General features: G+C 46.2%; 2 long non-coding RNA genes across 4 annotated transcripts; one reads left to right on the top strand and one right to left on the bottom strand.

The window, feature by feature from the left end:
- Window positions 1-1654: 1654 nt before the first annotated feature.
- Window positions 1655-5705, bottom strand: LOC125525335. 3 transcript variants are annotated; one of them, XR_007291258.1, is made up of 3 exons: window positions 4435-5705; window positions 4208-4293; window positions 1655-3024 (listed from the first exon to the last, which is right to left on the bottom strand). It is a non-coding gene; the product is annotated as an uncharacterized LOC125525335 (long non-coding RNA). The 3 variants fall into 3 exon arrangements; XR_007291259.1 differs by having other exon boundaries at window positions 4208-4503; window positions 5114-5705; XR_007291257.1 differs by having other exon boundaries at window positions 4208-5705.
- An 831-nt stretch (window positions 5706-6536) lies between these two features.
- Window positions 6537-21222, top strand: LOC125520586. The gene is made up of 4 exons (XR_007288741.1): window positions 6537-6868; window positions 6943-7629; window positions 8714-8809; window positions 20447-21222. It is a non-coding gene; the product is annotated as an uncharacterized LOC125520586 (long non-coding RNA).
- Window positions 21223-21374: the final 152 nt, after the last annotated feature.

The following is a 21374-nucleotide window of genomic DNA, read 5'->3' as shown; positions in this document are numbered from 1 at the left end:
GACGCGTCCACAGGCGCTGCCGGCGGCGAAGAAGGCTAGAGCATGGGAGCTCGCCGGTGCTCGGGCCCCAGGAAGACCACCGCCCATTTTTGCTTCCTCTGAAGCCAAGCTTGGCGGGCTCAAAATCGCCGGCTGATTAACCGCTTGCAAGTTGTAGAGGCGGAGACTACGAAGACATAGCTGGAGCTTCAGTTCCAATGCTCATGGCCAGCCGGAAATGGAAGAACGTGTGTTGGCGGTCATTTGGACTAGATTTAGAGTATGGTTTAGTTCAAATATATCCAAATATAATTAGTTTGTGCCGTTCTATATGAAAAGCATCTGGGTTTAATAAAAAATATTCAAGTATGAACGAATACTTTCCGGTTTGTTTAAATATACATCAAATTTGTTCATTTTCCTTAAATTTCTTTCGTGAAGAAGATTTTCTTAATTTTTTGCCCGTTGCAACGCACGGGTCCTTTTACTAGTATAATAATCTTTCCCTATATTATATTATATATATATATATATATTATATACTAGTACAAATGCCAGTGCGTTGCACCGGGCGAAAAAATAGCACAACCTGCTTCTTGTGCCATCGTACACTATTTTTATATCCAACTTTACTAAACATTGATGATAAGGTTAAACATGCAAATTTTCTTATTTTTAATAAAATTTAAAGTTTTTAATTAAAATTGGAACACTTTTTAAAGAATAGTTACGTTTTTATGAAATTGGAACATTTCTCTACAAAGAATATTTTCTAAACAGATTTTTTGTGTGTCCTACATTTGTAAATCAAAATATTTTTTAGTGAAAGTGGAATATTTTTTCTGATTTTTTAAGCTTTTTTAAAAGGTGCAAACATATTTTTTTTAAACAAAAATGTGCAAACATATGTAAAGCTGTGAACATTTTGAACTATATTTACTCTGTTAAGGTTTTCTACAGATAGCTTTTTAGGGCATTTTTTAACTTTTACGGCTAGTTGGTTGTTTGGTTGGGAAGAGTTTTTTTTTTCTCTTCATGGTCCAGACACTCGGCCTCATCACGATCATATGCGCTCTGCTCCTCCATGACCCTCCGATACTGTGCCATCTACGTCCGCATCGCCGCCTTCTCCTCCTGCTGCCTGCTGATCATGGGCATGGCTTGGCTGGCCACCACCGCCGACACGCTCCGCTCCTCCTCCAGCTCCCTCCACATGAGCTTAATGGATTGCAGTCCAGCTCTACCGCCGCTTCAGCTCATCAACTGTGCTACACTCTTCAACTTCAGTATCAAGCATGATGCCGTCTGAGACGCCCAAGTAGTTTCGCTAGAGGGAGAGCGCCCTGGTGCTTCAGAAATAAGCAATCGTCTATGATACACTGATTAACTGGTTTCATGTTTGTTATCTTACTCTGATGGAAAAGGTGTTCTCTATTTTTGGTAAGGTGGCATTTGAACTAAAATGGGAGACTTCACAACATATTGAATGTGACTGGTATTTAATCTATCCCGGAGAACCGCGCTTTACAGGAAGAAAATCTCACTAAACCCTAAACATATATTGCTAAAGCAACTGAAGGGCCATCTTTCTCTCACTTGATAATCCAAAAAACAACTAATTTCAGACTGTCTGAGATTCATGTTAGCATATTCATGAGCCAGCGAAGACAATATATGAAACCTGAACCTGCATCATTGTACTGTTTAGTCCTTCCGTTCCTTTTTATACCATGTCTTTTGTTCCACATGTTCCTCTGCATTTTCACTTGAACAACTTTCTGTTGAACTAAAAGACAATACCACCAATGTCAATTACCAAGATGAAAATAAGAAAAAATTTGTTAGCAACCTGTGAGAGGTTAGCCAACATATTCCGTAGCTGATGGTCCATCTTCGCATGTAAAAATTCAGAATAGAGGTGTGTCTTTGTCAGCGGCTCGTATAACCTGCAGAATCGTGCATCATTCTATCATTCCCTTGCTTATAGAAGCACTACTCACTGGACCACTCAGCAATCACACAATTAAACTGCCCATGTAAGATTTTCCACACAATTTAATTAGCAAGATGAGTGTCCTCAACTGTAAAAAGCCCCCAACTCAACACAAACTAAGAATTGAAGTACAGAAGGAAGACAATGGCTGACAAATTGACCGCAATAATTCTCGGTTCATCGAGAGAACGACTTTTGTTTCTAAGCTAAGAAGGTTCAGTTAGATTCATCGCCTCCTCGAGAGAGAGAATGTGCTCCAGTCAAACAGCTAACGGAATGATGACCAGACAATTGGATAAGATCCAAAAGTCCAGGCGACGACGCATTCAGGCGCAGATTCTCTAACAGACAGAAGTCATGCATTCAGGCCTGACTGAGTAGTAAATTGATGAATGGCAGTACAATTTCTTTTAATTTGCACCATCCAACACTAAACGAAACAAATCAAATATATTTAAGATTGGGTTGTGACTTGTGATCATCAATCAATACGAGCAGAGTACGGTGCAGACCAACCAATATATTTAGGTGCCACTGGAAATACAACCGTTCATTATAATTTACCACAAACTTGAACAACCAAAAGAAGAGATCCTGATTCAACTTGTTTGGGCGTGCTCAAAAGCAGGGTTGTTGCCCGTAATAATCAAAAAACACTGAAGTCTAAAGCAATGAATCATTGGACTACTTGTGGACAAATAAATCAAGGAGCCCTTCATTCAGATTCAAGGTTTAATTTACCGATTAGTTAAATCTGCATGCCTTGCTCCACTGAATACACTTTTGTGATAGATAATCTAATAAAACCTATTTCCCCTGTTGTCGTTGTCATACTGTCACCACCTACATACGCAGTAATGCAGTATATATGAGGCTGGGAAAAGAAGTGAACCACCGTTGGGAAGGACACATCAGTGTATTGCTGGATGTTATTGGCGCCATCGATGATGCTTCTTGCGCTCGCGACCCATTCCCATGGTTCGCTACGGAGCAAACCATAGTTGCCATGAGCCAGGGTTGAACAGGTTTGGGCCTTGGAGCACCATTTCTGTCTGGCAATATCAGAAACGATTCATGAAGATACTCTAACGTAGGGCGAATATAGTAGCCTAATATTTGTGAGCACCGTCATCTAGTAAAACAAAAAAATGTGCCAGTAATACCTGATTAGAAAGTTTTGGGATCTATTTCAAAAATTATATCAGATTTGAAGCAAATGCTAGAACCTTGTCTCTTCACAGGCTCATGTTTTGTAACTAATATGCAGCTAGAGAAATCATCTACCACACTAATTTAAAACTCTAATTGGACAAAAGAATAAGAACAAGTGCTTCTACCACAATTGTACAGTATGCAGACATGAACCTGCAAATGTGTGTTATAATTTAGGAGCAGTCAACACAGGCAATGCATATATTTTATATATCATGGAGCTTATTTTTGAAAGCACGTACTTCCTTTTAGGTATAAAAATAAACACATAAATGATGTCATAATGTATAGATGGGTTACACAACTGCAAGTAGTTATGTAAACTTGTAAAGTGCAAGGTTTCATGTACACTTGCTGCAGCTAGGTGCTGGGAAGAGCATCAGTGGGCTCCTTGTATGAAAAAATTAATGAAAGGAAAATAGATATTAGACAGATTGATTTTCCTGCAACAGCCCTGTAAATTATATCATCACAAAAAGTTAGTGTACTGCTTTCAAGATTTCTCCATTACATTTCATTATGCTTTAACTTCGCCCTAGATGTTTTCAAAAGGGGATTGTTGGACTCAAAAGCTTTCATTGTACATTGATCATGCCCAAATGAACACAAACAGCCTAAACATGAGATTGGTGTCGGTGCATTCGGCAATGAGTTCAATCACGTATCTTATCATTTGGACCGAAGGTTGACACAATGTGTCATCCATACTGAAAAATCTAAAAAATAGCATCATTAAGAACCTACAGACCTATTCAACCTATCCTCGACCAAAAACCTATCTTATTGATTCACTCAATCAATCAAATCGAGACTCCATATTGTGCAAACTCACTCTGAATATCCAGGATGCAAAATGGGGTGCAGAGATGAAACCTTTAGAATAGTATTACAAGTGTATTTGAGGAGGAACATGAACCAGGCTTAATCTCTGTTGTTCGTCCACATACAAAGATCTGTGGTGTCATCTCAGTTGGGAATATGCTGCGAATGTAAGTTTCAGTGAGGCAAGGAGACTGGACTAACCTTCAAATGAGTGGTTGTTAAGGTGTGGAGGGTGATGCAGGGAAGAAAGGATCTGTGCCGCCACAAAACTCAGGGACCTCATAAACCTTGTTGACATGGGTTGACGATATGAGTAAAACAGTGCACATTTAGCTTCACATTCAGTAATTGGAGGGACATCTAACAAAATCTACTGCTGTAGAACATAAGGTGCAACGGAGTAGAGTGCCATGCCAAACTTCAATAACCTTTATAGATGTGACATGTCTTCTCTTCTTCAAAAAAGTAAAATGTGACCATGTCTTTGACGAGAGCAACTTCCATGAAGAGCAGGGGAACCCCAGCGTTAAAGAAGACAGTAACAACATTTAGAAAAGTTAGTAACATACCTCAAACCACCACTCTAGAAACTGTATCACTCAGTTTAAAAACCCATGGAAAATATTGTTTATTTTATCCGTATAAGACAGTTTCAAACAGGTGCAGAAATTACTACTAATGCATGCAAGTTAGATGTCAACTCTTGGCACCACATTTGGTCGTGCATGGTGAGTAAAAATTTCTAGGCTTCAGTTGTAGCATCAGTACTAATAGTCCCATGTGCAAATAATCAGAAACAAAATTTCTAAAAGTAGAATTTCTAGGCTTCGAGTGATGCTATTATAGATGCGAAACAAAATTCTACTTTTGGTTGCTCTACTTTTAAAAGATTTTAATTCAGAATTAACCAAAACCAATACCATTGCAAAGCGTATGACAAAGACTGCAATATTAACGTTGGGGACATGTATAAATTATGAACCACTTAGTCCCAGATCTCAATTTAAACTGTTGCCTTTATTTCTAAAATACAAACTGCATCTACTATGTGCGATTTCTTCCAATCTGCGGATCAAACTATCATCTTAGATATAATCTAGATGTTACCTTTAAAACGTAGCTGGTCAATTTGACTTCAACTTGAGAACTCTGATGAATTTCTTCTCAGTGGATGCCTACTTCTTCGTTTGGTGATGCACACATCAGCCTGAACCAACACCGCCAGGAGCCAACTCCAGCTCATCCCGCAGCACACCAATGCAATCCCTGCAAAGGCCTCCGTGCTCCCCCAACATCGGCTCCCATAGCTGCCCCTATAACTCACTGTTGCGCCAGCCGAGTTGTGGTCGACCTCCACCAGCGTGCTCTATCAACACAAGCGCCCTCCGTGGGCTCACCCTCAGACTGATCTCTCTATTTGAGAACGTCCTCATAGCCTTGATCTTGATTTGAGCATGGAGAATCTTGTGCGCCGGGTTGGGAAGAGATGTCGACTCGCTTGGGGACGGCTGAAGATGGCGGCTCGCGAGGTGTTCGAGAGGTGGAAGTGTGAGTACGGAGGGTTGGGACGGCGCCTGGAAATCCCGTCAAGCTTGGGGTTGTGGGACTCCGAAGGCGGCTGGCGAGCCCTCCATGGCCACAACGGCGGCCACCTCCTGCAGTGGCGGAGCTAGGTAGAAAGTGTTGGGGGGACCAAGACTAAAACATGACTGTCTGAGGGTGTAAAATGCTAAAAAAAAGTCTCATCTAAGTCCTCCATCAAAAAAAAATCTTCACAGTTTGGTACAAGGTTGGGGGGGCCACAGCCACCCCAGACTTGTACATAGCTCCGCCACTGACCTCCTGCGATCCACGACGACTCAGGAAGGGAGAGGGGTGTCGCTGGCGGTGGTAGGCGGCGGGTGTGGGGCACTTGGTAGGGTAGGCGTACCCGCAGGGTAGGCGATGGCGGCGCGTGGTGACGGGCGGGGACCGACGGCGTGCGACGCTGGGGGCGGGCCGGCGGCGCAAGGTGAGGCGGGGCATGGCGTGGGAGGAGGCGGTGGTGCGCTGGAGTGTTGATTGGGTCGTGCGGGCGGCTGCGTTAATTTTTTTCTTTTTCTCCCCCGAATCGGTATTACTTATTACGAGGACCGCAGGTTGATTACTAAAACACAAAGGGACTTTTTTTTGTAAAATTACAGCGAGGACGACCAGAAGCAATACCTGGTTTATTATTATATATAGGGAGAGATATAATATTATATATATATTATATATATTATATATTTATTTATTTATCTCTTCCTAATAATAATAATAATAATAATAATAATAATAATAATAATAAAGCACGGATTGACTCCGTGGGTTCACCGTCACAATACGTTTTCTTTTCATGTCATAATACGCTTTTACAAAATCGTAATATAAACAAGGTGGTACTAATTTGGGGTACGCACTAAAGATTTTTGTCAAAATTCCTTATTAGAATGTTCTTTCGCTCACGGGCTTGGTCGCTTGGGCCTGGGTAAAAAGGAAAATAGACGAGCAAGCAATCCTTCGACGCACAGGCGAGCAGTTGACTAAAAAAAAGAAGCACAGGAGCACGGCCTCGGCGCACAAGATACGGAGGTGAGCGCTCTGCGTGGCAGAGTCGCTCCCGTGTCGGGGCGCCGGCAGGAGGCCCCACGGCGGCGGTGAGCCGCGAAGGAGAAGAAGGAGCGCCAGGGAGGGGGACGCTCCCGTGCTCCCATTCTCCCCCCGTCTCGCTCTGCCGAGGAAGGAAGGGCATGGCCCTGCGAGCGGCCGCGACGAGGCTCGCGTCCTCCAGCCTCCGCCGCCGCCACGGCCACCTCCTGCCGGCATCCACCACCAGCTTTAGTACACCCCTTTTCCTCGCCGCCCCCTCTCTCGTGGCCTGCTTGCTGCTCACCGTCCGTCTCATTCCTCGTCAGGATTCAAGCAGGTGCACGAGGACGAGAAGAGCAAGCTGGTTGGAAACGGAGAAGATGTTCAGGCCCGGCGCGACGGGCGGAGCAGCAGAGGTTCAGGCGCGGCGCGGCGGGCGGAGCAGCAGAGGTTCAGGCGCCGCGCGGCGGGCGGAGCAGGAGAGGTTCAGGGGAGGTGCCAGCGGAGCAGGAGAGGTTCATGGGTGGTGGAGCAGGAGAGGTTCATCGCCGGTGCCCTTGTCGCCGAACGGCCATCCTTGCTGCGCTTGATGGAGGACAGAACGGGAAACATTTTCTGGTGGGTACGCCGGCCGCGGGCGCGCTTCGCTGTGACCTGTCCGCCGCCGCCAATCCTCTCCGGCCTCCTCCGTATCCTTATCAATCTCGGACGAGCTATTCCCATGTCGTGATTTGGATGGACAATAGGAGGCCGTGTCCTTCTCGAACACCAAGCAATGGAGTGCCCGACCCGGATTTGAGTTGTTTGCTATAAGAAGGAGCGGTCCTCGGCCAAAATCTCCATCAGATTGCGTCCTTGGACCATAAGCTCCATCAAAGCCCGTCCAAATTGCTTTTTTGACGCAACGTGTAATGTCGCCGTCGAGTTCGCCGAAGGAGGAAGTGCCGAGTTTGCCGGAGGAACAAGACCATCTGTCCAACCGTCCAATTTCGCATGCCTCGGCTACACCAGAGGTAATGTATCGCCTTCATATTCACTGGATGAAATCCCTTCTTTGTCCCCTGTCTCTTGTCTCCGATTCTGTTCTGTAGCCAGACTGAAATAAGGGACACTACTTAATTTATAAAGCATGAGAAAACTGATGGAGGATGGTTAGTACACCAGCAAATTTTTGTAAGCTCAAGTTTGTAGACTGATTTAGTAGTCTCTGTGATTGCTACATGCAAGTCAGTTTAGAGTTTCTGAGGGGAACGGCCTGGTCCATCCTTTCTTGTGATCTGAATTATGATGTACTAGGACATAGCCACAAGGGTTATTTCTTGTGTTGGCAAGTAATCTTAAGACTTTTTTCCCCGGGTGATTCGTAAGACAGATTACCCTATACAATTCACAGTTTTAGTATCTCTTGTGCACATAAATATATTTGTAACTGAAAAAAAATTCAGGTTCCCGCAGGTTTTGACTTGACTAACAAATTTAAGTGAATTTGTTATTCCTTTTTGTGCTTTCTTTTTATTACTCAAATAAATCTGTAATTTAGCCAGGCTAACATCAATGGGCTGCAGGCCATAACTATGCTAGCTTTATATTGCTGAATGTAGGAGCTTATTTTTTTTCTTTTTAGTTATTCACTGATATTGGGCAGGGAATCTGAATGAACCAATTCGTGTTGAAAACAGAAACATGTCTGTTTCATGCACCTATTTTCAGTTGACAATATACTAAATAATTGCACAGTGAAAAACTACAGAAAACGCTCTTAAGATGCGATAGTTTTGAACTTGAATTTATAAACGATCTTAGGCATCAAGTCCAGCAAGTTTGAGATGTTCACTGAAACATGTCGGTTTCAGGCAGCTATAATTCAGAATTCTTTGCCAAACTGTAATGTTTCAGTCATTCAGAAACATTGCCCATGATGTTAATATGTTGACTAGGGGCCTTTTGTAGAAACTAAAGTGTGGCATCTCTTTTGATGGTTCAATAGAACTAAGTGTCTGGAGTCACTTCATATTCAGAATTGCCCTGCCATCCATGCAATAAATAAAAAAGTGATTTGGTCTGGTTTTCATGTCTCTTCTGTGTATGCGCGTGCAGGTGGCAAAGGCATCCAATCCAACTTAGGTGGAGGCCAAGGAGGTTCGGCTCTCGGACCTTGCACCAATGATGCTGGATGATACCGACGTGGAGACTGTAAGTTTCATATATTCAGACTGGGACCTTGTGACGCCCCCGATTCAATCGTACACTAATCATACACGCAAACGTGTACGATCAAGATCAGGGACTCACGGGAAGATATCACAACACAACTCTACAAATAAAATAAGTCATACAAGCATCATATTACAAGCCAGGGGCCTCAAGGGCTCGAATACAAGAGCTCGATCGTAGACGAGTCAGCGGAAGCAACAATATCTGAGTACAGACATAAGTTAAACAAGTTTGCCTTAAGAAGGCTAGCACAAACTGGGATACAGATCGAAAGAGGCGCATGCCTCCTGCCTGGGATCCTCCTAACTACTCCTGGTCGCCGTCGGCGGGCTGCACGTAGTAGTAGGCACCTCCCGAGTAGTAGTAGTCGACGGTGGCGTCTGGCTCCTGGGCTCCAACGTCTGGTCGCAGCAATCAGGTATAGAAAAGGAGGGAAAAGAGGGAGAAAGCAACCGTGAGTACTCATCCAAAGTACTCGCAAGCAAGGAGCTACACTACATATGTATGCATTGGTATCAAATGGAATAAGGGTATCGTATGTGGACTGAACTGCAGAATGCCGGAATAAGAGGGGGATAGCTAGTCCTATCGAAGACTATGCTTCTGGTAACCTCCATCTTGCAGCAGGAGAAGAGAGTATATGGTAAGTTCACCAAGTAGCATCGTGTTGCATAATCCTAACCAATGATCCTCCCCTCGTCGCCCTATGAGAGAGCAATCACCGGTTGTATCTGGCACTTGGAAGGGTGTGTTTTATTAAGTATCCGGTTCTAGTTGTCATAAGGTCAAGGTACAACTCCAAGTCGTCCTGTTACCGAAGATCACGGCTATTCGAATAGATTAACTTCCCTGCAGGGGTGCACCACATAACCCAACACGTTCGATCCCATTTGGCCGGACACACTTTTCTGGGTCATGCTCGGCCTCGGAAGATCAACACGTCGCAGCCCTACCTAGGCACAACAGAGAGCTCAGCACGCCGGTCTAAATCCTATGGCGCAGGGGTCTGGGCCCATCGCCCTTTGCACACCTGCACGTTGCGAACGCGGCCGGTGAGCAGACCTAGCAACCTCCATTACAAAGGAAGTTGCGTTACGCGGTCCAACCCAGCGCGCGCCGCTCAGTCACAGACGTCACGAAGGCTTCGGCTGATACCACGACGTCGAGTGCCCATAACTGTCCACGCATAGATGGTTAGTGCGTATAGGCCAGTAGCCAAACTCAGATCAAATACCAAGATCTCGTTAAACGTGTTATCTTGAAGACACCGCGAACGCCGACCAGGGCCAGGCCCACCTCTCTCCTAGGTGGTCTCAACCTGCCCTGTCGCTCTGCCACAAAGATCCACCCAGAGGGCCGTCGGGACAAAGGTCCTTTCAGCCCCCAATCCGTGAATCACTCGCAGGTACTCCTCGAGCCAACCCGACTTTAGTCATCACATGTATCATGTATAAAGTATAGGTATATACCCGTGATCAACTCCCGAGTGATCACGGCCCGATAGTATAGCATGGCAGACGGATAAGAATGTATGGCCACTGATGATAAACTAGCATCCTTACTAAGCATTTAGGATTGCAGGTAAGGTATCAACAGTTGTAGCAACAATGACAGGCTATGCATCAGGATAGGATTAATGGAAAGCAGTAACATGCTACACTACTCCAATGCAAGCAGTATAGAGGAGAGTAGGCGATATATGGTGATCAAGGGGGGGCTTGCCTGGTTGCTCTGGCAAGAGAGAGTGGTCGTCAACACCGTAGTCGTACTGGGTAGCAGCGGCATCGGTCTCGGTGTCTAGCGAGAGAAGAGGGTGAAGAAACAATAAATATAATGCAAAAAAATGCATGATGATGCATGACATGACAAAGCGTGATGCTAGGCGTGCCCTAACGCGGTACGAGGTGGTACCGGTGAAGGGGGAAACATCCGGGAAAGTATTCCCGGTGTTTCGCGTTTTCGGACAAAGGAGCCGGAGGGGGAAAGTTGCGTGTTCGGTATGCTAGGGAGGCGTGGTGGACGAACGGGTTGCGTATCCGGGTTCGTCTCATCGTTCTGAGCAACTTTCATGTTGAAAATAATTTAATCCGAGTTACAGATTAAAAGATATGATTTTCTAAAGATTTTACTAATTTCTGGAATTTAATTAATTATTTAATTTAATTCGAAATTTGGATTTATGACATCAGCATGATGTCATGCTGACGTCAACAGTTAACAGGGGTTGACTGGGTCAACTGACGCGTGGGTCCAGTGGGACCCACCTATCATACTCTGCTAGGTTAATTAGGGTTTAGTTAATTGATTAGGCTAATCTAATCAGGATTAATTTGTTTAATTAATTCGTTTAATTAAGTAAGTAATTATCATTTTAACTAATTTTAATTCTTATTTATTAATTCATTCATTTTTTTAAAATTATTTTTTATTTCGTTTTCGTTTCAAGGGGGCGTGGGACCCCGCACACAGGGCCACCGCGGGGCGGTTGCTAGCGGGCGCTGGGTGCGGGCGCACCCGAGCGGGCACTTGCCCGCAGGGCGGGACGAGGCCGCCGAGGCATCGACGACGGGGCAAGCCGGCGCGGCCAGCCGGGGCCACGCCGGGCGGAGACGAGGGATGGCACTCGCCGGCGGGCAGCGACGGGCGCAGGCCAACCGAGCGGTGGCCGCGGCTGATAGGGCGCAGGAAGGAGAGAGGCGAGAACGCGACGCACGGGGAAGGAGCATCAGGGGCGAGGAGCGCCGCGGGACGACGCGCAGCGGGCGCCGGTCGCAGGCGCGTGCGGGCGCGCACCTCACGCGGCGGGGCGGCTGCTGTGCGAGTTGCGGCGCGGGCGCGCGTGATGCAGTGTGGGGGGGACAGGGCGGTGGCGCGGTGCGTCAACGCGGAGCAACGGGCACGGCCGGACGGTGCCCGGGCGCGTGCGGGACGGGGGGGAGAGGGGAGGGTGAGGCCCTCACTAGCGTTGGCGGGCAGAGGATCGGCGTGGCTCGGTGGAGCCGTCGAGGGGGAGACGAGGACGGGGTGATGGGGAGGCAGTCCGGCGTGGGGGCTCCGGCGACGGGGAGGTCGAGGCGGAGGCGCTCCGGGTGGCTGCGGCGAGGCGTGGTGGAGACCCGCGCGGAGGGGGGTTCGGGGAGGATGTCCGGCAACGATGAGGCGGGGGCGATGGCCGACGCGGCCGGCACGGCGAGAGGCGCCGTCGAGCTCCCGATCCAATCTGGATCGGGGGAGCAGAGGGAGGAGTGGGACGAGTGGGGGAGTGGTGTGGTCAGGGGTTAGGGTTCGGGGGTAGTGGATATGGGGGAGTGGGGTGATGGCCGGTTGGGCCGGTAGGCTAGCTGGGCCGCACGACCAACTGGGCCAAGGCCGAGTCGGGAGGGGGGGGTTTGTTTTCCTTTTATTCTTTTGTTTTCTTTTTTTAGTATTTTTTCTTTATTTATCTTTATGCTCATTTAATTATGTTTTACAAAATATATACAAAAGCACCTAAATTAGTGTGACTAGTTTTACCATTGCCACAAAAGTCCACACCTAATTAAAATATTTTAACACTCTATAAATTATGAAAGACATTTATTTAAATGTTTAAGCTAATGTTTTATTTATTTTAGAGTCTTTAAACACTTTATCAAAGTTTGGTTTCTCCGCCACAATTACCTATGCAATATTTGGATTACTCTGAACATTTTAGTTTTAATATTTGAAAACTTTTATTGTTTGCCTCTGTTTTGAATTTGAATTTGAATCGGTTTCGAACTAACGCGAGATTAGCGACAGTAACGGAGGTGGCGTGGCGTCATTAGCAGAGGTTACTGTAACTTGATTATCCGGGTGTCACAATTCTCCTCCATTACAAGAAATCTTGTCCCGAGATTTAAGAGGTAGTGAAAGGGGAGAAGGTTTGGTAACGAATCTAGCGGGTCTTCTCATTCTGGCTTGCTCTTCTCGAAGAGACCGGTCCAATACATTGATGTCTTCATTTCTCTGCTTCGGGTCATCATGAGGGAATCATCATCCTTTTCTTCGGGAACTCCAACGTACTTACGAATAGGTAAGGGGCAGCTCGGCTACGACAGCATGCTTACGAGGGAAACAATCTGGGGTTAACCATGAATGAGCATAAGATTATCTCTCGAGTTGAACATATAAAATACAACGAGAGTACGATACGAAGGTACAATGAAAGGGTTCAAGCGGATAGATAGCTACTCAAAGTCTGAACCAGAGTGAGAAAGGGGTTCAGAGCGGCGAGAGTAAGCACTGTGTCTGATACCAGAATAGAGCAGTAGGAAGATGGCTCGTGAATTACATACGAAGCCAAGCATGAGGAATAGCCTTTAGGAGCTGTGGTGTACAGGAGACTCAGGTTTCGATCCTGGGACCTGTGGGTTATGGGCCCACCATGTGGGTTGAAAGTAGGAGTGGTGGCATCTTGCATGGTCATGATAGCAAGGCATGTCAGAGGGTAGCCTGCCAATTATGTCGGCAACAACGTCGGTACCAAGGGCGAGGGACGAAGAGAACCATCTTCCTGCTCGTTGAACGAGGCGGACCAATAGGCAAACTTCTCGACCATCGGTGGTTACCGGAATGTCATCAACAATAGCAACAGGGTCTTACCGACCGATTGTACACCTAGGTGTTTACATAAGCAGAAGAATAGTACTGCTTAGATCATATAGAACACCAGAAAGGTTAAACAAAACAATGGAAAGGAAAGAGGTGATCTTCAGATTAAACCGAACAATGGAAAGGAAAACATGTTTAAACACATATTTCAGGGGTATACCCTTCCCAAGAACAAGCAGGGTATGATATCCAAGACCGGATAGAAGGTAGAAAACCACTTAGGTAAGGGGAGAGGAATTTCATGACGTTACACATACAACGGTGTTCGGATAATTGAGCAGGAAACATTTAGCATTAGCTTCAATGTTCTTGTTGAAAATCGGAATACCATAGACATGCTTCGAGATAGCATTGGCACGGTCTTCAATCAAAGGTCAGACTCTGGATACACGAAGGGATTCATCATTAAGCCAAGGAGAGGATGAGGAGGTGGCTGGTGGACTCAGCAATAATTCAACGAGGTATCCAAAAGATGGATTTCCACCGTTATGTGAACAAGGAGATAACATTTGTCGGATCAAATGATATAATGATGTATGCTCAAGGAAAAACATACACAATAAAACACTAGTTGGAAAGGGTCCCCAAAGTATGGCCTTGGGTAGCATGATCAATGTCAGAAAGGTGATCCAACAACCAATAGTCTAAGAATGAAATATCGACCATTAACTTGAAAGCAATAGGGTTGCTAGAAGTTTAGAATTTACACATCACAGACCATTTGTCGGTATTCCGGTTAGAAACAACACGGAGACCAAGAAAGAATGGTGATGGTGAGAAGCATCAATATACCAAGAATTCTTAAGAGGTGGAGCAATCCTCACTACATCCTTGTCATAAAGGACATTAATACTTCAAGGTGGAACATCATACAAGCTGGACAGCAAGTTGCAATCATAACATGAACACGTTTGTGTTGTGGGAAGGCAAGAATGTTGTCGATGATAACACAATCATCGAGGGGCAAGGATGGTAATTCTCATCATGAATTTGATTGATATCCTGGAAGAGCTCAGGATGTTGCTGATGACCACGACACATTTGTCGAGAGATTTCATGAAGATGTAATCGGTCGGCGATGACAACAAGTCAAATGATGATGCAACGAAGGTCAAATAATACTTGAAGAAGAACTCATAGGAAGTTATGCAGTTCCGTGATAATCTCGAGATACTGGAGGGGGTAATATTCGATGACAGATCAAAGTAGAGGTTGAATTGGAGTATTGCTATACAGAAGACAAGCGCTTAAACTTGTACGCGAAATGGTATTTAAAGGAGAACATGGTCGGAACCACGATTGCAAAAGGCCAGATCCCGGATATAAGATGAACTTATACCAAAGGAATAATTTAATTTAAGAGAAGCTTTAATGATAAGATCTACATCGTGTCCATGGGCATGAACACAAAGTTCAAGGTCGACTCCCACTTCTCCAATGCATAACCTTTCATTCACTTCTCACTTTCGAAGAAGTTGTAGTGTTGAAATTTTATCTGGCAAAATACCAGAAGTGTATGACTCGTGAAAACTTTTGAGTTCACACAGTTTAGAGAAGGCATATGTTCAACCCATAGGGGCTTCTTAGAAACATATACCACAAGCTTCAAGAGTAAATATCACAAGCTCGAAAGTAGAGCAAGGTTGAGAAAGTAGATGATACAATTTACCAAAGGCATTATGTATCCGAGGGAAGGCTCACAAGGTTATTGAATATGAAGGACACTGTCGGATAAAATCCATTAAACGATCTGCCGGTCCATAACAGAGCTGACGTGAGCATCGGCACACAACCAGAGGAAGTAACAATGCAAAGGCATTGGATTATGGAAACAACTGACTAATCCAGAGCTCAAATGCAAAGGAATTATGATTTTCAAATCAAGGGATCAGAAGCAATGTTCTGATTAGGGGTGGATAAGTTGAATAGCCTTAGGGGTACAATCGACGACAATTGGATTTTTTGAGAACCAGCTCATGTTTAAAATGACGTCTGAACCGGAAAGATAATTTAAAAGGATAAACTGATGATTGTGTGCATTCGCACTCATGTTGAATCAATAGGATCAAAAAGACGATGCCTAAGGATACTGACGAATATTGCCAGACATATGGAAAGCATCCATAGTGCAAGCAGCCAAGTATTGCAGAGCAATAAGCTACTAAGGATTTTAGGAGGATCGAATAGTATTTCGATGACCATTGTGAAACACATGAACAACTGGGGGATGAGCGGATACTCGATAAGTGCGAGAATTATCCGTAGGGGTATTCAGGTGACAAAGAACAGCAAGGCAGTAAGCTCAAAGGATTATCGAAACACCGACGAGTATTTCGGGGTATCTTGTAATAACAAGACCAACTGGGAATAAAAGTAAGAACGACAGGTGTAAGTATTTATCCATAGGGATTTTTCGGTGGTAGGGAATTGCAAAAACAACATGCACAAGGTCTCGAGAAAATATCGGAAAGTATTGTCAGAATCTTCTGTTGAAGCGGTAGATCATCCGTAATGAAAGGGTTCTCCGACAGGAAGTGGTAACGAGAACCTAGAGTTAGATTTTGCAAAATTTATTTAACCCGAATAGAAGAGAGTTCAGAGTCCCAGAGTAAGGATCGAGGAGTAAAAGATCCTAATACCACCCAGATGGCGACGTGGGCCCGTAAGGCACACAGCCATGTTAGTAAAAGTTTTTGAAATGTCTAGACTCAACTTCGGCCAAGGAGTGTGGAAGGGGGATTCCTACAGGCAGTCGGCTCTGATACCAACTTGTGACGCCCACGATTCAATCGTACACTAATCATACACGCAAACGTGTACGATCAAGATCAGGGACTCACGGGAAGATATCACAACACAACTCTACAAATAAAATAAGTCATACAAGCATCATATTACAAGCCAGGGGCCTCAAGGGCTCGAATACAAGAGCTCGATCGTAGACGAGTCAGCGGAAGCAACAATATCTGAGTACAGACATAAGTTAAACAAGTTTGCCTTAAGAAGGCTAGCACAAACTGGGATACAGATCGAAAGAGGCGCAGGCCTCCTGCCTGGGATCCTCCTAACTACTCCTGGTCGCCGTCAGCAGGCTGCACGTAGTAGTAGGCACCTCCCGAGTAGTAGTAGTCGTCGTCGACGGTGGCGTCTGGCTCCTGGGCTCCAACGTCTGGTCGCAGCAATCGGGTATAGAAAAGGAGGGAAAAGAGGGAGAAAGCAACCGTGAGTACTCATCCAAAGTACTCGCAAGCAAGGAGCTACACTACATATGTATGCATTGGTATCAAATGGAATAAGGGTATCGTATGTGGACTGAACTGCAGAATGCCGGAATAAGAGAGGGATAGCTAGTCCTATCGAAGACTATGCTTCTGGTAACCTCCATCTTGCAGCCAGAGAAGAGAGTAGATGGTAAGTTCACCAAGTAGCATCGTGTTGCATAATCCTAACCAATGATCCTCCCCTCGTCCCCTGTGAGAGAGCGATCACCGGTTGTATCTGGCACTTGGAAGGGTGTGTTTTATTAAGTATCCGGTTCTAGTTGTCATAAGGTCAAGGTACAACTCCAAGTCGTCCTGTTATCGAAGATCACGGCTATTCGAATAGATTAACTTCCCTGCAGGGGTGCACCACATAACCCAACACGCTCGATCCCATTTGGCCGGACACACTTTTCTGGGTCATGCCCGGCCTCAGAAGATCAACACGTCGCAGTCCTACCTAGGCACAATCGCCCTTTGCACACCTGCACGTTGCGAACGAGGCCGGTGAGCAGACCTAGCAACCTCCATTACAAAGGAAGTTGCGTTACGCGGTCCAACCCGGCGCGCGCCGCTCAGTCGCTGACGTCATGAAGGCTTCGACTGATACCACGACGTCGAGTGCCCATAATTGTCCCCGCGTAGATGGTTAGTGCGTATAGGCCAGTAGCCAGACTCAGATCAAATACCAAGATCTCGTTAAACGTGTTATCTTGAAGACACCGCGAACGCCGACCAGGGCCAGGCCCACCTCTCTCCTAGGTGGTCTCAACCTGCCCTGTCGCTCCGCCACAAAGATCCACCCAGAGGGCCGTCGGGACAAAGGTCTTTTCAGCCCCCAATCCATGAATCACTCGCGGGTACTCCTCGAGCCAACCCGACTTTAGTCATCACATGTATCATGTATAAAGTATAGGTATATACCCGTGATCAACTCCCGAGTGATCACGGCCCGATAGTATAGCATGGCAGACGGACAAGAATGTATGGCCACTAATGATAAACGAGCATCCTATACTAAGCATTTAGGATTGCAGGTAAGGTATCAACAGTTGTAGCAACAATGACAGGCTATGCATTAGGATAGGATTAATGGAAAGCAGTAACATGCTACACTACTCTAATGCAAGCAGTATAGAGGAGAGTAGGCGATATATGGTGATCAAGGGAGGGCTTGCCTGGTTGCTCTGGTAAGAGAGAGTGGTCGTCAACACCGTAGTCGTACTGGGTAGCAGCGGCGTCGGTCTCGGTGTCTAGCGAGAGAAGAGGGGGAAGAAACAATAAATATAATGCAAACAAATGCATGACGATGCATGACATGACAAAGCGTGATGCTAGGCGTGCCCTAACGCGATACGAGGTGGTACCGGTGAAGGGGGAAACATCCGGGAAAGTATTCCTTGTGTTTCGCGTTTTCGGACAGAGGAGCCGGAGGGGGAAAGTTGCGTGTTCGGTATGCTAGGGAGGCGTGGTGGACGAACGGGTTGCGTATCCGGATTCGTCTCGTCGTTCTGAGCAACTTTCATGTTGAAAAAAATTTAATCTGAGTTACGGATTAAAAGATATGATTTTCTAAAGATTTTACTAATTTCTGGAATTTAATTAATTATTTAATTTAATTCGAAATTTGGATTTATGACATCAGCATGATGTCATGCTGACGTCAGCAGTCAACAGGGGTTGACTGGGTCAACTGACGCGTGGGTCCAGTGGGACCCACCTGTCATACTTTGTTAGGTTAATTAGGGTTTAGTTAATTGATTAGGCTAATCTAATCAGGATTAATTCGTTTAATTAATTCTTTAATTAATTAATTAATTATCATTTTAACTAATTTTAATTATTATTTATTAATTCATTCATTTTTTAAATTATTTTTTATTTCGTTTTCGTTTCAAGGGGGCGTGGGGCCCCGCACACAGGGCCACCGTGGGGCGGTTGCTAGCGGGCGCACCCGAGCGGGCACTTGCCCGCAGGGCGGGACGAGGCCGCCGAGGCATCGACGACGGGGCAAGCCGGCGCGGCCAGCCGGGGCCACGCCGGGCGGAGACGAGGGATGGCACTCGCCGGCGGGCAGCGACGGGCGCAGGCCAACCGGGCGGTGGCCGCGGCTGATAGGGCGCAGGAAGGGGAGAGGCGAGAACGCGACGCACGGGGAAGGAGCATCAGGGGCGAGGAGCGCCGCGGGACGACGCGCAGCGGGCGCCGGTCGCAGGCGCGTGCGGGCGCGCACCTCACGCGGCGGGGCGGCTGCTGTGCGAGCTGCGGCGCGGGCGCGCGTGATGCAGTGGGGGGACAGGGCGGTGGCATGGTGCGTCAACGCGGAGCAACGGGCACGGCCGGACGATGCCCGGGCGCGTGCGGGACAGGGGGGAGAGGGGAGGGCGAGGCCCTCACCAGCGTTGGCGGGCAGAGGATCGGCGTGGCTCGGTGGAGCCGTCGAGGGGAAGACGAGGACGGGGCGATGGGGAGGCAGTCTGGCGTGGGGGCTCCGGCGACGGGGAGGTCGAGGCGGAGGCGCTCCGGGTGGCTGCGGCGAGGCGTGGTGGAGACCCGCGCGGAGGGGGGTTCGGGGAGGATGTCCGCAACGGTGAGGCGGGGGCGATGGCCGACGCGGCCGGCGCGGCGAGAGGCGCCGTCGAGCTCCCGATCCAATCTGGATCGGGGGAGCAGAGGGAGGAGTGGGACGAGTGGGGGAGTGGTGCGGTCAGGGGTTAGGGTTCGAGGGTAGTGGATAAGGGGGAGTGGGGTGATGGCCGGTTGGGCCGGTAGGCTAGCTTGGCCGCACAGCCAACTGGGCCAAGGCCGAGTCGGGAGGGGGGGTTGTTTTCCTTTTATTCTTTTGTTTTCTTTTTTTAATAATTTTTATTTATTTATCTTTATGCTCATTTAATTTTGTGTTACAAAATATATACAAAAGCACCTAAATTAGCGTGACTAGTTTTATCATTGCCACAAAAGTCCACACCTAATTAAAATAGTTTAACACTCTATAAATTATGAAGACATTTATTTAAATGTTTAAGCTACTGTTTTATTTATTTTAGAGCCTTTAAACACTTTATCAAAGTTTGGTTTCTCCGCCACAATTACCTATGCAATATTTGGATTACTCCGAACATTTTAGTTTTAATATTTGAAAACTTTTATTGTTTGCCTTTGTTTTGAATTTAAATTTGAATCGGTTTTGAACTAACACGAGATTAGCGACAGTAACGGAGGTGGCGTGGCGTCATTAGCAGAGGTTACTGTAACTTTGATTATCCGGGCGTCACATACCTTTCTTCCTCTTATTTTGTCGTCAAAACTGAAAAGGAGTGAGGCTAATTCGCCAAATGTCGATGTGTTCATCAGCCTGTATGCTCTCAATCTCCTGGCAGATGGATATCATGGTTCTCTGACCTTCGATCACTTTATTCTGCATTTACATGATATATTGCTTCTAGCCGATGAAATTTGGTCCACATCTATGTGCGTATGTATAATAGACTTGTGATCACAGGACTGCTAGCTTAAAGTTTTTTAGATTATGTAAATGGGTTATTTAGTTGTCTGCTCTTGTAAGCTGAAGAAGGGAGGTCTATTTGAGATTAAGGGAAAGATAGTATGATTTTAGTTTGCTAGAACTTTTTATGCCTGAAAAATAGCAAAATGCATATATGCTAGGATCAGGAATTCTTTAAGTTATCTTAATATATTTCTTTCTGGTTTGATTTTAATGCAGTTAATTTGCCGCATAAGTGTCTTCCGTAAGATGCTATAAGGATCACATAACTTCCTTTACCGAATACAGCGCTGACGGTGGCAGGACACTTTCTATATGCAGTTCTCCAACTTTGAGGATGGTGGCCACCTGTTTCTTGATTGTAAACTGATCAAGCAACGATGGCGAGCACTGCTGTTTGAGGATATCAGACTTAGACTGCTCCAGTGTACATCTGCCAAAGAAATTATGTCTATAATCCTTGACCTGCCAGAGGAGAGGAAGCTGTTATCCATCGCTTTGCTCTGGTGTTGGTGTATGGAACGGAACAGGGGCAATCATGGGGAGCGACGGCTGGAAGTTGAAGCTTTTCGATACACTGTCTGTCACCACGCTAATGAATGGAAAGAGTTTTTGAGCGCTAAGCCTACTGAACCGATCGTGCGGCAGCATAAGTGGGAGAAGCCTCCAAGCAATATGGTGAAAATAAACGTCGATGCTGCGTTTGCAGAACAAAGGGGAGTTGGAGGCTGGGGCCTGATCTACATAGATGACGCTCAAGATATTCGTTTTGCAGTGGCTGGAGCTCAGCATAATCTGCACAATGCCCTACAAGCTGAAGTTGTTGCTCTTTCCAAGGCAGCGACTCTGGCGGATAGGTTAGGAGTTGGGCGCGTCATTTTTGAAACTCACTGTATGGTCCTTAAGTAAGCAATGAACTCAAACGACTATGAGTTGGCGTAACTGGGTGTTTTGTTTAGTGATATCAGGTTCAGACTTAGGACCCTTTTCATTGAGGCTCATGTGGTGTATGTGCCGAGACAGTGTAATGGACCAGCACATGTGCTGGCGTCCTTAGGTGCAAGTTTAGCTGATGGTGGGTACCGTGAGTGGTTCACCAATTGCCCCAATGATGTAATTAGTGATGTGACCAGCGACCAAGCCTTGT

The sequence above is a fragment of the Triticum urartu genome, chromosome 7 (genome assembly GCF_003073215.2).
Source record: "Triticum urartu cultivar G1812 chromosome 7, Tu2.1, whole genome shotgun sequence".
NCBI classification, from domain to species: Eukaryota; Viridiplantae; Streptophyta; class Magnoliopsida; order Poales; family Poaceae; genus Triticum; species Triticum urartu.
Note: the sequence above shows the minus strand (reverse complement) of the source record. Positions and strands in the feature narration are given on the sequence as shown.